At 39.8% G+C, this 16348-nt stretch overlaps 1 long non-coding RNA gene across 6 annotated transcripts in view; it reads left to right on the top strand.

Annotated features, from left to right (window-relative positions):
• LOC137503445 (uncharacterized) overlaps positions 1-16348 on the top strand; it is a 282266-nt gene that overhangs the window by 180319 nt on the left and 85599 nt on the right. For all 6 annotated transcript variants that reach the window (XR_011019127.1, XR_011019128.1, XR_011019131.1 and 3 more), the window contains one exon: positions 7664-7687. This is a non-coding gene — a long non-coding RNA (uncharacterized lncRNA). The remainder of the gene's footprint in view (positions 1-7663; positions 7688-16348) is intronic.

Raw genomic sequence — 16348 nt, 5'->3', positions numbered from 1 at the left:
AACAAGAACACCAAAAAATGATCAGTATGATTCCAAAGTTACTAACGGCTGGAGCATTACCCAAATTACATAAACCCAACGTACCCATACGTCCTATAATTAGCAGTAGAAATCGTCCTACATATAAAACATCCAAATTTATACATTACTTCCTCAAAAGACATTACAAGTTCAATAACGAATCAACAGTCAAAAAATTCAATAGAATTTTGTAATAAACTAAGTAAATTCAACTTACAACAACAACAACAACAACGACGACGACGACGACGACGACGACGACGACGACGACGACGACGACGACGACGACGACGACGACGACAACAACAACAACAACATAAAATGGTTTCATTTGATGTAACCAGAAACTATCAATATCATCAAGAACAATCTCCTTATGCACAGTAAATTAAGTAAATGCGAAATAGAAGAATTCATGAACTTATTGAAATTTACCTTAACTCTTTTGCTGTGCTGTTTTTAAACAGAACACTTACTGAGAAATATTTTTTTCATATTTTCCAAATGAACTGAAATTTAACTTTTGTTAAAGGTTAGTGACGTTAAAAACCATTGCACCATTTTAAACTCAACTTTGTCAAATTAGCAGTGACATTTGACCTTGAAACTCACATTACTGTGATACATCTCCGAACATGGAACTGGACACATTGCAGGCTGCCCTGGGTAATTCTTACAAAAAATTACTGTCTGTTTTCTCTTGCACAGTCCCTTTCCTTTCTTTGAACATTTTGCTGGTAACATGAAATAAACAGGTGCGTTTGAGGTATGTAATCAGAAGCTCTTCCTCTTTTCTCCAGCGGACTGCGATGATACTCTTGTAGAAGTCCGATTATGACAGAATTTCTGAAGTCAGGAGCACTAATTGCCCTTTTTTGAAGCTTATTGTACAATATTCTTCCATTTATTAGTGAAGTTTCAGTGCCATCACTAATATCCCGCTAGTCCGAAACAAAATGAAGATCTTCCTCGTTGGCACTTTCTTCCGAACAATCACTATGCTCATCATCACTTGTTTCATTGTCCAAATTTTCTGAACAGACTGAATCAGAATCGGCCACTAAAAGATCGAAGATTTCGTCACTGTCATTACTAATGTTTATCCGCTCGCTCATAGCTGCTGTGTGAAGCCTGCTATAGGACAGACAGCTGACAGGAATGTTGGCGGGCGGGCGGGCGGGCAGGTGAAAGATAACAAGTAAACATAGGTCCAGTATTCGCGGCAAAGTTTTTTCAAACAATGCTTAGTACATAGTCAATACATGACTATAGATATTTGTATTATTAAATGTGCCTTTTACACCGAGCTCGATAGCTGCAGTCGCTTAAGTGCGGCCAGTATCCAGTATTCGGGAGATAGTAGGTTCGAATCCCACTGTCGGCAGCCCTGAAAATGGTTTTCCGTGGTTTCCCATTTTCACACCAGGCAAATGCTGGGGCTGTACCTCAATTAAGGCCACGGCCGCTTCCTTCCCACTCCTAGCCTTTTCCTGTCCCATCGTCGCCGTAAGACCTATCTGTGTCGGTGCGACGTAAAAAAACAACTAGCAAAAAAAAAATAAATAAATAAATAAATGTGCCTTTATTAAAGAAGCGTGTGGAATTTATAGCAGGAAAGTACCAAGTCGACAAAAGTCGATTTCCGCAGCAAATGCTATAGGGAAGTAAGTCGACAAAAGTCGACTTCCACAGCGAAAGAGTTAAACAACAATTTTTTCACATTTTATAAAAAGATTTACCGTCAAACATGCTTGGCAATGGGAAACCCCACATCGGGCATACTGGCAGACATATATATGGACCATTTAGAGCAAAACAAAATAAAAACAAACATAGAAGGACTTTGTCTTTGGATTAGGTATGTAGATGACACTTTTGTCATAATAGATAGTAAAAAAAATGATAGTGAAAAAATTCTAAGTTTCTTAAATAATATTGACCCAAGTATAAAATTTACAAAAGAAGACGAAAGCAACAACTCGATAAACTTCTTGGATATTAATGTAACACAAATAGGAGATAGGTTCAAATTTCAAATATTTAGAAAACCATCATATGCTCCTTTAACGATAAAAAATGATTCACTCCATCCAAAATCACATAAACAAGCAGCTTTTTTCAGTTTGGTTTATAGAGCCTATAAAATTCCCCTCTCAGATTCTAACTTAAGAAAAGAGCTCAAATTTATAAAAGATCTGGCCTCAATTAATGGATACAAAATAAATATGATCAATCGGATCATCAATAAAGTAAAACAAAAGTCAGCAACTAATTTTACTCCCGAAAAAACTAAGAAGTCTAAAATCGCAACATTTACGTTCACTAATCCAGCCATTTATCAAATAACTAATCTAATTAAAAAACAAGAAGTTAATATAGTGTTCAAGACACAAAATACAAACAGAAACACTTTTTCAACCACAATAGTATAAATTCTAACAATAACCCTTATCTAAATTCTGGCATCTATAGATTAACATGCGTAGAGTGTAAATGTTCTTACGTTGGTCAAACTGGCATTGGCTTTCTCACAAGATACTTAGAACATGTTAACGCTGCAAAACACAACAAACATTCTGCGATGAGTGCTCACATGAGAGAATCAGGCCACCATTTTACAACTATAGAAAAAGACCTAAAAATTATCAAAAAGGTAGAAAAGGGAAAATTAATGACAAAATATCTATGTCCGTTTAGACCAACATTTCATCAAAGAAAAAAATTTAAATGAAGAAATCAAAATAAGAAATCCTTTACACAAACAATTACCTAAACTTTTACAAACGCTTAGTCTAGGAAAAAAGCAGTTTTGCTAAAGCTTTCATCCCCAAAACAAATAATAATCACGGAACATTAAAGAACACAACCCCTCCCTGCGACCCTACTAGACATTCCCCTTCCAAAACCACACCTACTAACAGTTCTCCTCCTACCCCTACTCCTTCCCCTCAACTCCTACCACCTCACTCATATAACACAAGGAGTAGCTGCAGAACAGCAAGCAGTCGCCATACAACCTTAGTTAACACCAAACTGTCAAACGACCGTTGGAGGGGTAAGTAAAGTTCGAGAAGTACACAATTAACTAGCAACACAACTTCCAATTACTTACAAGATTCCTTTTCTTGTTACAGAATTACAACAAGATAAACTAATTAACAACTTTTAACCATGATCGTCGATTTACATCCCTTTCAATCATACCTTTTTAAATCTGCAATTTCAATGTATGGTCTCCGATGTCAACAAGAGCTATTTATTCAACAGCACTCGCCATGGTCAAATGACAACAAGTATTTAAATTTCATGAAGATCAATATTATCCTGTTGCAAGAACAATTATCAAATTGACGAGATTTTTGAATCTTTATAGACTCTTATCCTTAAGGGATATAAAACTTTCACCAGACCTCATTGGAACGAAATTTTCAAATTTAGTTCTTAAAATTGAATTTCAGACATGTTACTTGTTTTAAAGTATTTTAGAATAACTCATTCTACCACAATTTTAATGTATATCTCCTACTAAGCCCATGTTATTAAGGCATGATGAAGGTTTATGTACACTGACTGACAGAGCAAATGCAACACCAAGAAGGAGTGGTCAGAACTTTATGCCAATTGCAGGGTAGACTGACGTCACTGAGGTATGCTCATGATGTGAAATGCGCCGCTGTGCTGCGCACGTAGCGAACGATAAATGGGACACGGCGTTGGCGAATGGCCCACTTCGTACCGTGATTTCTCAGCCGACAGTCATTGTAGAACGTGTTGTCGTGTGCCACAGTACACGTGTATAGCTAAGAATGCCAGGCCGCCGTCAACGGAGGCATTTCCAGCAGACAGACGACTTTACGAGGGGTATGGTGATCGGGCTGAGAAGGGCAGGTTGGTCGCTTCGTCAAATCACAGCCGATACCCATAGGGATGTGTCCACGGTGCAGCGCCTGTGGCGAAGATGGTTGGCGCAGGGACATGTGGCACGTGCGAGGGGTCCAGGCGCAGCCCGAGTGACGTCAGCACGCGAGGATCGGTGCATCCGCCGCCAAGCGGTGGCAGCCCCGCACGCACGTCAACCGCCATTCTTCAGCATGTGCAAGACACCCTGGCTGTTCCAATATCGACCAGAACAATTTCCCGTCGATTGGTTGAAGGAGGCCTGCACTCCCGACGTCCGCTCAGAAGACTACCATTGACTCCACAGCATAGACGTGCATGCCTGGCATGGTGCCGGGCTAGAGCGACTTGGATGAGGGAATGGTGGAACGTCGTGTTCTCCGATGAGTCACGCTTCTGTTCTGTCAGTGATAGTCACCGGAGACAAGTGTGGCGTCGGCGTGGAGAAAGGTCAAATCCGGCAGTAACTGTGGAGCGCCCTACCGCTTGACAACGCGGCATCATGGTTTGGGGCGCTATTGCGTATGATTCCACGTCACCTCTAGTGCGTATTCAAGGCACGTTAAATGCCCACCGCTACGTGCAACATGTGCTGCGGCCGGTGGCACTCCCGTACCTTCAGGGGCTGCCCAATGCTCTGTTTCAGCAGGATAATTTCCGCCCACACACTGCTCGCATCTCCCAACAGGCTCTACAAGGTGTACAGATGCTTCCGTGGCCAGCGTACTCTCCGGATCTCTCACCAATCGAACATGTGTGGGATCTCATTGGACGCCATTTGCAAACTCTGCCCCAGCCTCGTACGGACGACCAACTGTGGCAAATGGTTGACAGAGAATGGAGAACCATCCCTCAGGACACCATCCGCACTCTTATTGACTCTGTACCTCGACGTGTTTCTGCGTGCATCGCCGCTCGCGGTGGTCCTACATCCTACTGAGTCGATGCCGTGCGCATTGTATAACCTGCATATCGGTTTGAAATAAACATCAATTATTCGTCCGTGCCGTCTCTGTTTTTTCCCCAACTTTCATCCCTTTCGAACCACTCCTTCTTGGTGTTGCATTTGCTCTGTCAGTCAGTGTATTTTATGATATTCTAATAGAGTAGATTTTAATTTGTGAAAAAATGTTTCAATAGTTCTGGAGTCATTGTTTACGAACATAACCATTCTTCGAGATTCAGATCTGGCTGATGATGCTCTGTAAGGGAGCGAAACATGTCCCACAAATAACTTTTCAATTAATGAAGTTATTTTACATGTGACAACATTATAATGTATTGAGCAGGTGGATTAGAATAAAAACTTTGTTATTACAAATAACACATTTCAATACGGATTAAAACATGAGATTGGTCACTTGCAAGATTACAAAGTGACACTTGGTGGACCTCAAAGTAGCGCTGAGATCCTTAATGTGCCCAGGAATCCAATCACTGCCTGCAGACCATGAGAGTGGCTGCAAAGGAAGCAACTATGGTCTAAATTAAGGAGTATCTGCCTCGTATAAAAGTGGGAAAGAACAGTATGTTGGGGATCGAAGTAGGTGGCCAATTTTCAGAAGATCAGCCCAAGACAAAGTTCTGTGATTAATTTGTAGAAAGACACTCCAGAATTACTTTAATAATAACTATTGAACCCATGCTGCTCCATAGCATTCATTATACACTGCCTGATAACAAAAGTTAAGCACCAAGAAGGCTTCGTTGAAAGTGAATGAAACTACATATGCTGCAAGACCACCTGCCTTTATTGAACTGATTACAATATGGGATGAAAGAGACAAGGCCATTGGCAGTTACAGGTGGAATGTAAATATCGATTCGATACAGACCCTAAAATTGAAATTTTTGACGCTAAATAGTTGGAATATTAGCGCCAGGTCAGTCGGGTATCGCACCCCCCTGGCCACAATGCATGCCCTTATGCAGTTTGGAATGGTGTCAAACAGCCTTTGGAAACACTCATGAGGCAAGTTTGTCCACAGTTACTGCATCTGTCCCTCCAGGTGCTGCAGGTTTGTACTGGGACGGTCCCATTCTACTCTCATCCCACACGTGTTCAGTGATGGAGAAGTCTGTGGATCTTGCTAGCCACGGGAGGACCTCAACATGCTCTAGGCAGTCCATAGACATGTGCTGTGTGTGGATGTGTATGATCTTGTTGGTTCACTGTCCCAGGGTGCTGTTCCATAAAGGGTAGAACGTGAAGACGCAGAATGCCTGTAACGTATCGCTGTGCCGTCAAAGTCTGCCGAAGCACCATTAGAGGTGATCTGAAAGCATTTCTTATGGCTCTCTACACCATGATGCCAGGGATTACACCTGTGTGTCTTTTCACAACATGGGGATCTGCCCCCAGTGCCACCAAACCCGCACAGGATGGTCATCACAGGTTATGGCGCGGTTATATCATATTTACTGTACTGTATATCAAAGTGGGCAGAAACCCTGCAGGCGCCTTTTTGTTTTTACATACTTTTAGCTCAATGCGTCATTTTATAACTGGCTTGATCAGCAACAACTCTCAAAAGCTTATGCCGGGACAATTTCATTGGTTATGTTAATGGTTATTAACATCAGATTTACAACATAAGTTGTAATGCAAGGGAAGAGCCTGAAAAGTACTGTACCAGTTACGTTGGAAAAAAGTAATGTTAACTGATTGACTACTTGTGAAGAAACAGAAAGTGTTGTGATCCTACACATGAAAGTGTAATACTGTCAGGAGAGTACTGAATGTCTTCTAGAGAGGTCTGACAGAAAGAAATAATCTTAATTTTGTTTAACAACTTTTATTCCTCCTTAAGGAACATATTTCTTATAACTAAAATAACAACAAAATTGATCTGGATAAAGTGGTAATTATTTTGATTAGAATAAACCATAAGAGCAGTTTTAAGAAGGTGAATTATGAATGGGATGGGCCATATAGAGGTGATCTAGATTAGGTATGGTTCCTGGCAGATCTACCTTACATTTCACTTTACCAGTGCTTCTCCTATTGTACTTATGTAATTTTGCTTCCAGTTCCTGGTCCCCAGCCCAGCTAAAAACACTTGGTCCGAGCTCGATAGCTGTAGTCGCTTAAGTGCGGCCAGTGTCCAGTGTCCAGTATTTGGGAGATAGTGGGTTCGAACCCCACTGTCGCCAGCCCTGAAGATGGTTTTTAGTGGTTTCCCATTTTCACACCAGGCAAATGCTGGGGCTGTACCTTAATTAAGGCCACGGCTGCTTCCTTCCCACTCCTAGCCCCTTCCTGTACCATCGTCGCCGTAAGATCTATCTGTGTCTGTGTGACGTAAAATAACTTGCAAAAAAACAAAAAAAAAAACCATTTGGGATGCTTAGGGAATTCTTGACTTTCCGAAGGAGTTTGCAGGTTTCTACCTCCAGGTATCTTGAAGTACCTCATTAATTCCTGTCTGCCTTTATATATCTCTACCAATACTCTCAACTTGCAAATTTTAATGTAGATTACCTCAGACTAGGGTGTGATATTAAAAATGAATCTGATTTCCAGGAACATGATCATTGTAGGTCATCACCTCAGGTTTGCCTACTGAACTCATTTGCTTCTGAATCCTCACCAGCTAAACCTCCAGCAGGAGTTTTGTTCATGGGTACCAAGTTTGAAATTCTAGTATGCCTGGAAGTACCTCATGAAACACTACTTATCTATTTGTAAAATATACTGTATTGGAGTGTTTAGTACTTGAAATAATTGTCCTGTTCTCTATTTCAGATTAAAGAGATGCCACGCAAAAGGGTGAGTACCTAGTAAATAGACATGGTTGTTTATAGCATTGAAATATGATAGAAAATTATCTGAACCTATTTTATAACCTCTATGGCCCTGTGGCATATGCTGGGATCAAGACGTGGGCTACCACTGGACTTAGCTTACCCCTTTTTGATAGTTGGTTAAGTGAATGTCAAACCTTAAGCATTTTGAGCTGCAGCCAATTGCCAACGGTGAAGCCTCCTGTGTTGTCTAGGCTGCTTCACAAGCTACTGCCCTGGCCTTTGCCACTACCAATACTCAACACCTGATCAGTGAAGATGGTAACCTAAGGTTTAGCAAAATGAAGTCCGGCTTTGTGGCTAAATGGATAGAATGTTTGCCTTTGGTCCAATAGCCCCAGTTCAATTTTCAGAATCAACCCCTAATACTGTTAATTCTCCTAGCTTGGGGACTGGGTGTTTATGACGTCTTTGTTATTCATTTTATCCTCATTAGGTCACCACCAAGCCTTTACAGATGTCATGCACCATTATTATTATTATTATTATTATTATTATTATTATTATTATTATTATTATTATTATTATTATTAAATAAAAATGTTGAATTTTACAGCAGTCATACCCATCGTTCACAGCTTAATTGGGTCCTCAGGAGATCAGTGGTGGTGTCCGACCCATGATCGTGGGTTCGATTCCAACCAACAAAAGAGAACACTAAACCTGAAAGACTGCATTTCATTTCAGCAGATATACCTATAAAAATAAAACTGTATTACTCCTATAACAGCTGCCTTGCAGTGTCTTCCTACAAGGATGTAAGAGCAAACAGGAGTTAAATAGCAGCACTCTGTTATCTATATAATTAAGTCAGAAGGATGAGGTAAGGAAGTATATAGGCTACGATGAGTAACGCATGGTTGATAGTTAGCAGTGGCGATCTGACGGACCGAAGCCTAGCACACCTATCCTCCCCAGTCCCCGCGCCTATCAGGCATACAGCAGCAAGCCATGTGCGATGACGCAAGGGGAAGGGTCTAGAGTCTGGACTGCAATATCAGTCTCCGAAGCCTTGTTCTCAGAAATATGTGCGGTGGTTTTTCTCATTGCTTTCAAGGTTTGTAAATGGAACAATGTGTCAGATGCTTACATTACAATGTGTTTTAGATTTCCATTGTTTGCATTTGAGGTTTGGGCTTCACTGATAGCCTTGGTAGCCCCCAGTATACGCCACTGCTATGGATCCTGTGTATCTTGTATGACACATCACGTGTTTTATCAAGTTGTGGCCGAGACAATTAGTGTAACATGTGGTGATCTTTTGTACCATACATTCTGCGTTTTATGTTTGTAGCTGTTGTGTGTTCTATTGTAAGGTATAGGTGGCTGCACGGTGTAAGTGCTGAAACTTGGATGTCCCCAATATATTCTATATGATACAGCCAAAAATAACCCCAGAATCACTCTCCAAAATGGTCCGACTCGTTGGCTGAATGGTCAGCGTACTGGCCTTCGGTTCAGAGGGCTACGGGTTCGATTCCCGGCCGGATCGAAGATTTTAACCTTCATTGGTTAATTCCATTGGCCCGGGGGCTGGGTGTTTGTGCTCTCCCCAACATCCCTGCAACTCGCACACCACACATAACACCATCCTCCACCACAACAACACGCAGTTACCTACCTCTGTCAGATGCCGCCCACCCTCATCGAAGGGTCTGCCTTACAAAGGCTGCACTCAGCTAGAAATAGCCGCACAATATTAAATTAAATTAAACTCTCCAAAATATTCCTAAAATACTGTTTTTACAGGTATGTTATATTTTGCACCTTAAGATCAAAATGAATAGAAAAGAAATGAAGTTAATGTCAATCTGCCCCCCCCCCCCACCACCACCGCAGAACCTCGAAAGGACCCCTTGGCCAAAAGTTCATCTTCCTCCACCCCCACCTAAATCACTTAAATGACCTAAAATATTATTTCTGCAGATTTGTCATATTTTGTTATTTAAGAGTCAATAATATTTTTTGAAATGTCTATATTTGTCCTTGGGTCTTTAGAGGATACTTGCCATTCTCATTAACTCCTTTAGGGTTGCTCTTTACTTTCTCCTCTATTCAAAAACATTATGAATCTCAGCCCTTAGCCTCAGATTATACAACACCAGTCTGGAATAGCAGCACACATCCAGCAGGTTGACATCGCAGAAAAGGGCATGGTGTGAGTTGTAACAGATAGCCTAAATCCAAAATCATTCCAGAAAATATACCTAATTCAACCACTCATCCGGAGGGATGTAGCTGCAGATGTGGAACGGAGACTGGCCAGTCAGACGATGACACAGATCAAGGAAGAGCATCCTCTTAAGAACCAAAATCCAGAAAGGGACACAGAAAAAATGGAGGGGTAACTAGATGATGCGTTACTGATGAAAAGCTCTCTTGTCTGGTATGGAGAACTTGGAATCATTTCAGACTGGCAGTATAAAGTTGTAAGGTGAACCTGAGGAAATAGGCCTCCTTCCACATGGTACAGATACCTTGTGCGCAGGCAGGTCTTTAAGTATGCTTTCATCTTGATGTTCCTTTCTCCACAATCAATATGCTCCAAGCAAATGACAAGGCAGTCCAGAGATACCTTACGCGCATGCAGGTCTTTAAGTATGCTTTCATCTTGATGTTCCTTTCTCCACAATCAATATGCTCCAAGCAAATGACAAGGCAGTCCAGAGATACCTTACGCGCATGCAGGTCTTTAAGTATGCTTTCAACTTGATGTTCCTTTCTCCACAATCAATATGCTCCAAGCAAATGACAAGGCAGTCCAGAGATACCTTACGCGCATGCAGGTCTTTAAGTACGCTTTCAACTTGATGTTCCTTTCTCCACAATAGATTTGCTCCAATCATCATAGTCTATTAGTTTCATGTCCATATTGATAGTTTAGTATACACAGTTATAAAGATGGGAATCTTCCACCTAATCAATACTTTGATATACAGCTTCTACAATATATTTATGTCACAGTAGTATTCAGGACCGATTTCGACCCCTATTCAGGTCATCTTCAGCTGATTATAGAACCTAATGTTAACATAATGTGCAATTCAAAACATCACTAACACCAATAATAATTATCATTTATATACAAATGGTAATATTGTAGTGTTAAAATGTGTTAAGTGTTTTTCTAAAATATTCGTCAATGTTCATATGACTGCAATGTGTGTCACTAAAACTCCACTTAATCTATTCCTGAATGCCACATAATTTGTTAAAATAATGTTGTAACTGTTCGCTCTCCTAGGCTTCACACTTAGGGAGACGAAAGTTAATAGCTGGGGACACATGAACATAAATATAAACTATATGTGGCTTGCCCGCAATTTGCCACGTAAATAGAAATATCAATTATCATTCCGTGGTTTCCCATTTCTCTATGTATTGTTTGGGCCCCAGCTTTATAGTTTTAAACAAAACTGTACAGCAAAATTTATATGCATAGAGACTTACGCTTAAAACACGGGAGTAGTATTTTAAATAATAAACCATTAAGTATCACTTTGAGAAAGAACATTAACGCAATATCTGGTCAAATGAATTTATTAAACAAACAAAAAATGAGATGAGTCAGAAAAGTTCCTTTTAGCTTGGAGGGAATTAAGAATTTAACGTTACTGTATTATTATTTCCATTTATTTTGGAAAGACCTCCTGTATTTACAGGCTGCCGCTAAGAACAAGGTAAAACATATCAATTTTATGTACATATGTATTAATAAAAAAACATTCAAAATTAGCTGTAGAGGTGGTGCCTCATGATCTTGATGGAGGCTCGGAGGACGAGGGTCGCGATTTCCGGGATGAGTTTCATTGGGAGTTGGAAGCGCTTCCATGTGGCGACGAAGTGACGAGGTATGGTACCGCGTGCTCCGACCATTATCCCTATTATTTCAATTTCCTGAAGGTGGTATTTGGATTTGTAGTAAGGGATAGTTGGTTTGTATTTTTTAATCTTTTCTAGATTAACCTCCTCTGGCTGACCGCTATGGTGCTCGAACCTGACCGTCGGATCTAGTATGAATCTTTGAGAGCTGTTTTCTTTAAAGGCTATGATGTCAATTCTTTGCGAACTACCATTTACGGCCAGTCCGTGTACCTCCTCATGCACACTGAATCCCTTCTTTCTCAGTTCTGCGGCAATGAAGGATCTTATCTGGTGGTGCCGCGTGTTTCTAAGGAGCTCCCCGCGTGTGCATTATCTAATTGTGGCTCGCCAATTGTAGCTTCCGTTGAGGTCATCTGTATTCCATGGTTACTCGTTCCCCTTGTCTCGTTGTAGACTGGCTCCATGGACATCCTTCCTTCCTTCCTTCCTTCCTTCCTTCCTTCCTTCCTTCCTTCCTTCCTTCTTTCTGCAATATGGTTTGGGCTATGTGGACTAGCACTCCCTAATTGCCTAGTCTTTAAATTAGACATTGGCTCTATGCTTGTGGAAATTGATCACCGTTGATCTTAGGAGGAGAAAATTCAGTGTTATGAATTTTTCCATGTTATTAGAAATCTCCATCCAACTTAGCTATTCTCCTAATACAATACAGACTTGTACCAAGTACCGTGGACTTGAACTAACGTAGTTCTTCATCCAGAATAATATAGAATATATCACAAGCCATATACTTGTTTCGTCTCACCCTGATCCGACAGCATCACAGCGGCTACGTCTATCTCGAAGTGATAACTCACTCTCCCAAAAATATAATTCTGTGTTGTGGTTCTTGAGACTGCTCCGTGCATGATAATATACCCGGGCTCACCCCACCCTTGGTAACTGCTCCATACCAAATCTCTTTACAGTGAAGCCTCTGATTCATAGATCTCGTCTCATATCTTCCCTCTCTTCATTTTTCACCAGTAACAAGTAGGCGTGTCGATGATGTAGTCTCGTAGCTTGCCCTAGCATTGCACGCAGGTCGCTGTATAATACATTGCTCATGAGTTAAACCCCAGTGACTCGTCCTAACTTCCCAAGCATCAAGAATAACTTTTCCATGTACACAAATATGAGATGAAATGTCACAAACTCTGTCTCAACATATTGACCATATTTACAGTACATAATGAATTCCTATCTATAATATAATAATAAATGATGTTCTAATATATGCAATATGATTCCAAAAGCCTTCTTATTTACAATTGATTGAAGTTAAATTAACATGTCTTCATGAATAATTTCCAATGACGGATAACCTTGATATTGAGTGATATCACGTAATAGGACTGTACAATTACAGTTAATATGTCTGGTGAAGCCTGGACGGTTACAATGTGTAATGTTCTTCTAACTTAAAATTGTTGTGTAGTATTCTTATAGCACACATTAAAAACATTTTGATCTCTGTTAATAAAACATTTAATTAGTTTGTAGTTTGCAGAATATTCTAGTATGTTCACTGGTGTGGGCTGTTGATCTTGATGAGTACACACATTCAGTATTTGTTATTATGCTACTTAATTTATGTTAAAACATCATAATATGTTGTCTTATTTCATTTTATGGTGTCAGCCTTATTGTCTAGTTTAATAAGTGCAAGTGCTCCCCTCTTCATGTAGTACCTTTACATGGGGATTGAGATCGATTCGAGTTCACTTACCGTATTGAATACGATCCCCATTTACATGTAGTATTTGAGTATCTTATTGAATCCGCCAGCATCACAGACGTATTAAGACGATGCAGAATTGTAGTAAAATCGATATCACCTCTTAGAATTTAAAAACGCCTAATGAAGTAGAAGCCCAGGAGATAACTTCCAGTTTTGAAAGTATGTGTGGTATTCCAAATGTAATTGGTGCAATAGATACAACGCACATTCCAATTTTACCCCCAACAGATGATATTCTTAATCGCAAGGGCTGGCTGTCTTATAATATGATTGCAGTTGCTGATCATTTATGCAGGTAAATATATTTACTGACTTATTATATTTCGACAGAACTTAAATGATGATGATTTTGTCAGAACAAACATGGAGTGTGCGCGCAGTCGTTTTCAATACGATCTCGGTACGATCCGCATTTACATGGAACTCAATTCGAACCGAGTACGATACGATCCCAGATTTTACCGTATCGACCTTGAGACTCAATCCGAACTGAGTCCCCGTTTACATGGCGTTCTCAATACGGGAAGTGTACTCAGATCGATCTGAATCCTGCATGTAAACGTACTAATAGTTGTGTTCCATTGGACGTGTCAATAGATGTGTCGTTCTTAGTTTGTCGATATGTGTTGTTCGAGAGCACGTTGTAATGAGTTATGTGGCATTCAGGAATAGATTAAGTGGAGTTTTAGTGATACACATTGCAGTCATATGAACATTGACAAACATTTTAGAAAAACACCTAAACACATTTTAACACTACAATATTACCATTTGTATATAAGTGATAATCATTATTGGTATTAGTGATGTTTTGAATTGTAGATTATGTGAACATTAGGTTCTATAATCAGCTGAAGCTGAATAGGAGTCGAAACCGGTCCTGTATACTAATGTGAGATAGATATATTTTAGAAGCTATATATCAATAAAGTATTGATTAGGTGGAAGATTCCCATCTTTATATTGCTCCAAGCAAATGACAAGGCAGTCCGGATATGGAGAGATGAAGAGCTTCATCTTACCTGATCTAAAACTTGTGATGTAGATTCCAGATCCTCTCAATAAGAGTAATTATCTGCATTTCTTCCATTAACAGTTTCATCTTCTTTCCATTAAAATTTTAGAAGTTATCATTATTACCAGTACTAATTACTGTTCTAGTCTACGTTTACTTCTACAGTAGTACTCTTCATTTTCTCTAATTCTACTATACTGTACTTCCTTTTAGAGAACTAGTAGTTAAGCATCTTTTCCTTTCTTGACAAAGCTATACTTCTATCTCTAGCACAGTTTCTCTTCTCCTCCTCTCCTCTTCATTCCCGTCGACTTAAGATACAACTTTAATTAATGTTCACATCCAGTACTTCATGTTGATTCCCCAACACATGTCAGTTTGCTGACTCTACCATTTGCTGCCTCTTTTTGTCACTCCCTTGGTAGTAACATCCAGTGTTGCCAACACTGTAAGAGTGAAATCCGCTGATTGACGGTGCCAATTCTGCTAGATTATTCAACACTTATTTTAATTTAATTTGTTAACAAATAAATAAATACATAAATAAAATGTGTATTTGTATATTTGTTTCCCCAAGTTGGAATGAAGCTTAATAGGCATAGAAATGGGAGTGTTTGCAATAGCATAACTTAGTTAAATGAAAGAATAAATAATTAAATATAAGATAATCTAGTGCTTAACGGCTTACCACGTACTGATAAGCCCTAACCCCTAAATCAATACAAAATAAATACGGTATTACAATGGCCAGGCGTTATGGTGCTATTACACCGTCAAATGTTGCACCGGAATTGTAAGACTGCAACATTTGTTGATTAGTCACTAACGATACCATAAGAATAATGGACAGAGTAAGAAATGAGAGAGTTCGAGAGATGGGAAACGAGGTACCTCTACAAGAAAAGATAGAAAAATCAACGTTGTAGTGGTGTGGACATGTTAAGAGGATGGGAAAAGAAAGGATACCAAGAAAGATTTTAGAAATGAAGTTGAAGGGAAGGGAACCAAGAGGTAGACCGAGGGAGAGATGGCTGAAGCATCGAGGCAAGAGGAGGGAACTGGACAAGAGTGAGAGAAGAGAAGTGGTGGATGAACAGAAAACGATGGAGAGGCTTATGCTCCAAGCAAACCCAGCCTGTGGTTGGAAACTGCTCCAGATGATGATGATGATGATGATGATGATACTGTAAGGGCTGCCACCTACAGTGTATATTTTAACTTATTTATGAAACAATGGCCAATGTGTTTTTACTGATTGCACACTTCATTCTGTGTATCTGAAAACAACCGAGTCTGAAGCAAAGTGGATGGTGGTTAATAAACTACAGTGTTCCAGAATAAATAGGCTGCAATTTCCTTCAGCTGATTTTTGTTTTCTATTGAGCTAAATTTCGGAAAAGTGGTAACTTGTTGTTACGCTGGGGACTATGTTCACTACTTTGATAAATTGCCTTTTGCCTGTACAATGATTCTTAAGTCACTGTAACATGACCCCAGTGTACATTACAAAATTTACACTCCACATAAATAGTTTCTTCTTCCCAGGATCTGAAAGAAGCCAGTTGTCAAACACTTTATTGTTTAATCACTCACTCCTAAATTTTTAGGTGCATGTGGGTTTGGCATTTATTTAGAGCTTAGTACAACACTTGATATTTCAACTTAAGCACACAGTAAGTACAGTGAGTCATTGTTGCATTCATTAAGGCACAGTTAAAACATGTAAACATTAAAAACACAGAATGTAACCAATGTATTTCTTATCGCACTAGGCGTTCTGTTTAATTTCACTTTCCACACACTGATGAAAGTCGCTAAGATATTTTATAAACTGACCCCTGAGGTGCTGCAGTACGATGACTCAGTCCTGCAGACCCCAGTGAAGAACTGAACTAATATACACCTTCACAAAGGAAGTCAGATCTCATCCAGTAAAAAATATCTACCTCCCTCTTACAAGAAGGGTGATTTACAGTTACTTCCACAGGGCACTAGGTACATTCTAA

Source organism: Anabrus simplex, unplaced genomic scaffold, assembly GCF_040414725.1.
Source record: "Anabrus simplex isolate iqAnaSimp1 unplaced genomic scaffold, ASM4041472v1 ctg00000124.1, whole genome shotgun sequence".
NCBI lineage: Eukaryota > Metazoa > Arthropoda > Insecta > Orthoptera > Tettigoniidae > Anabrus > Anabrus simplex.
This window is presented reverse-complemented; position numbering and strand designations above follow the sequence as displayed.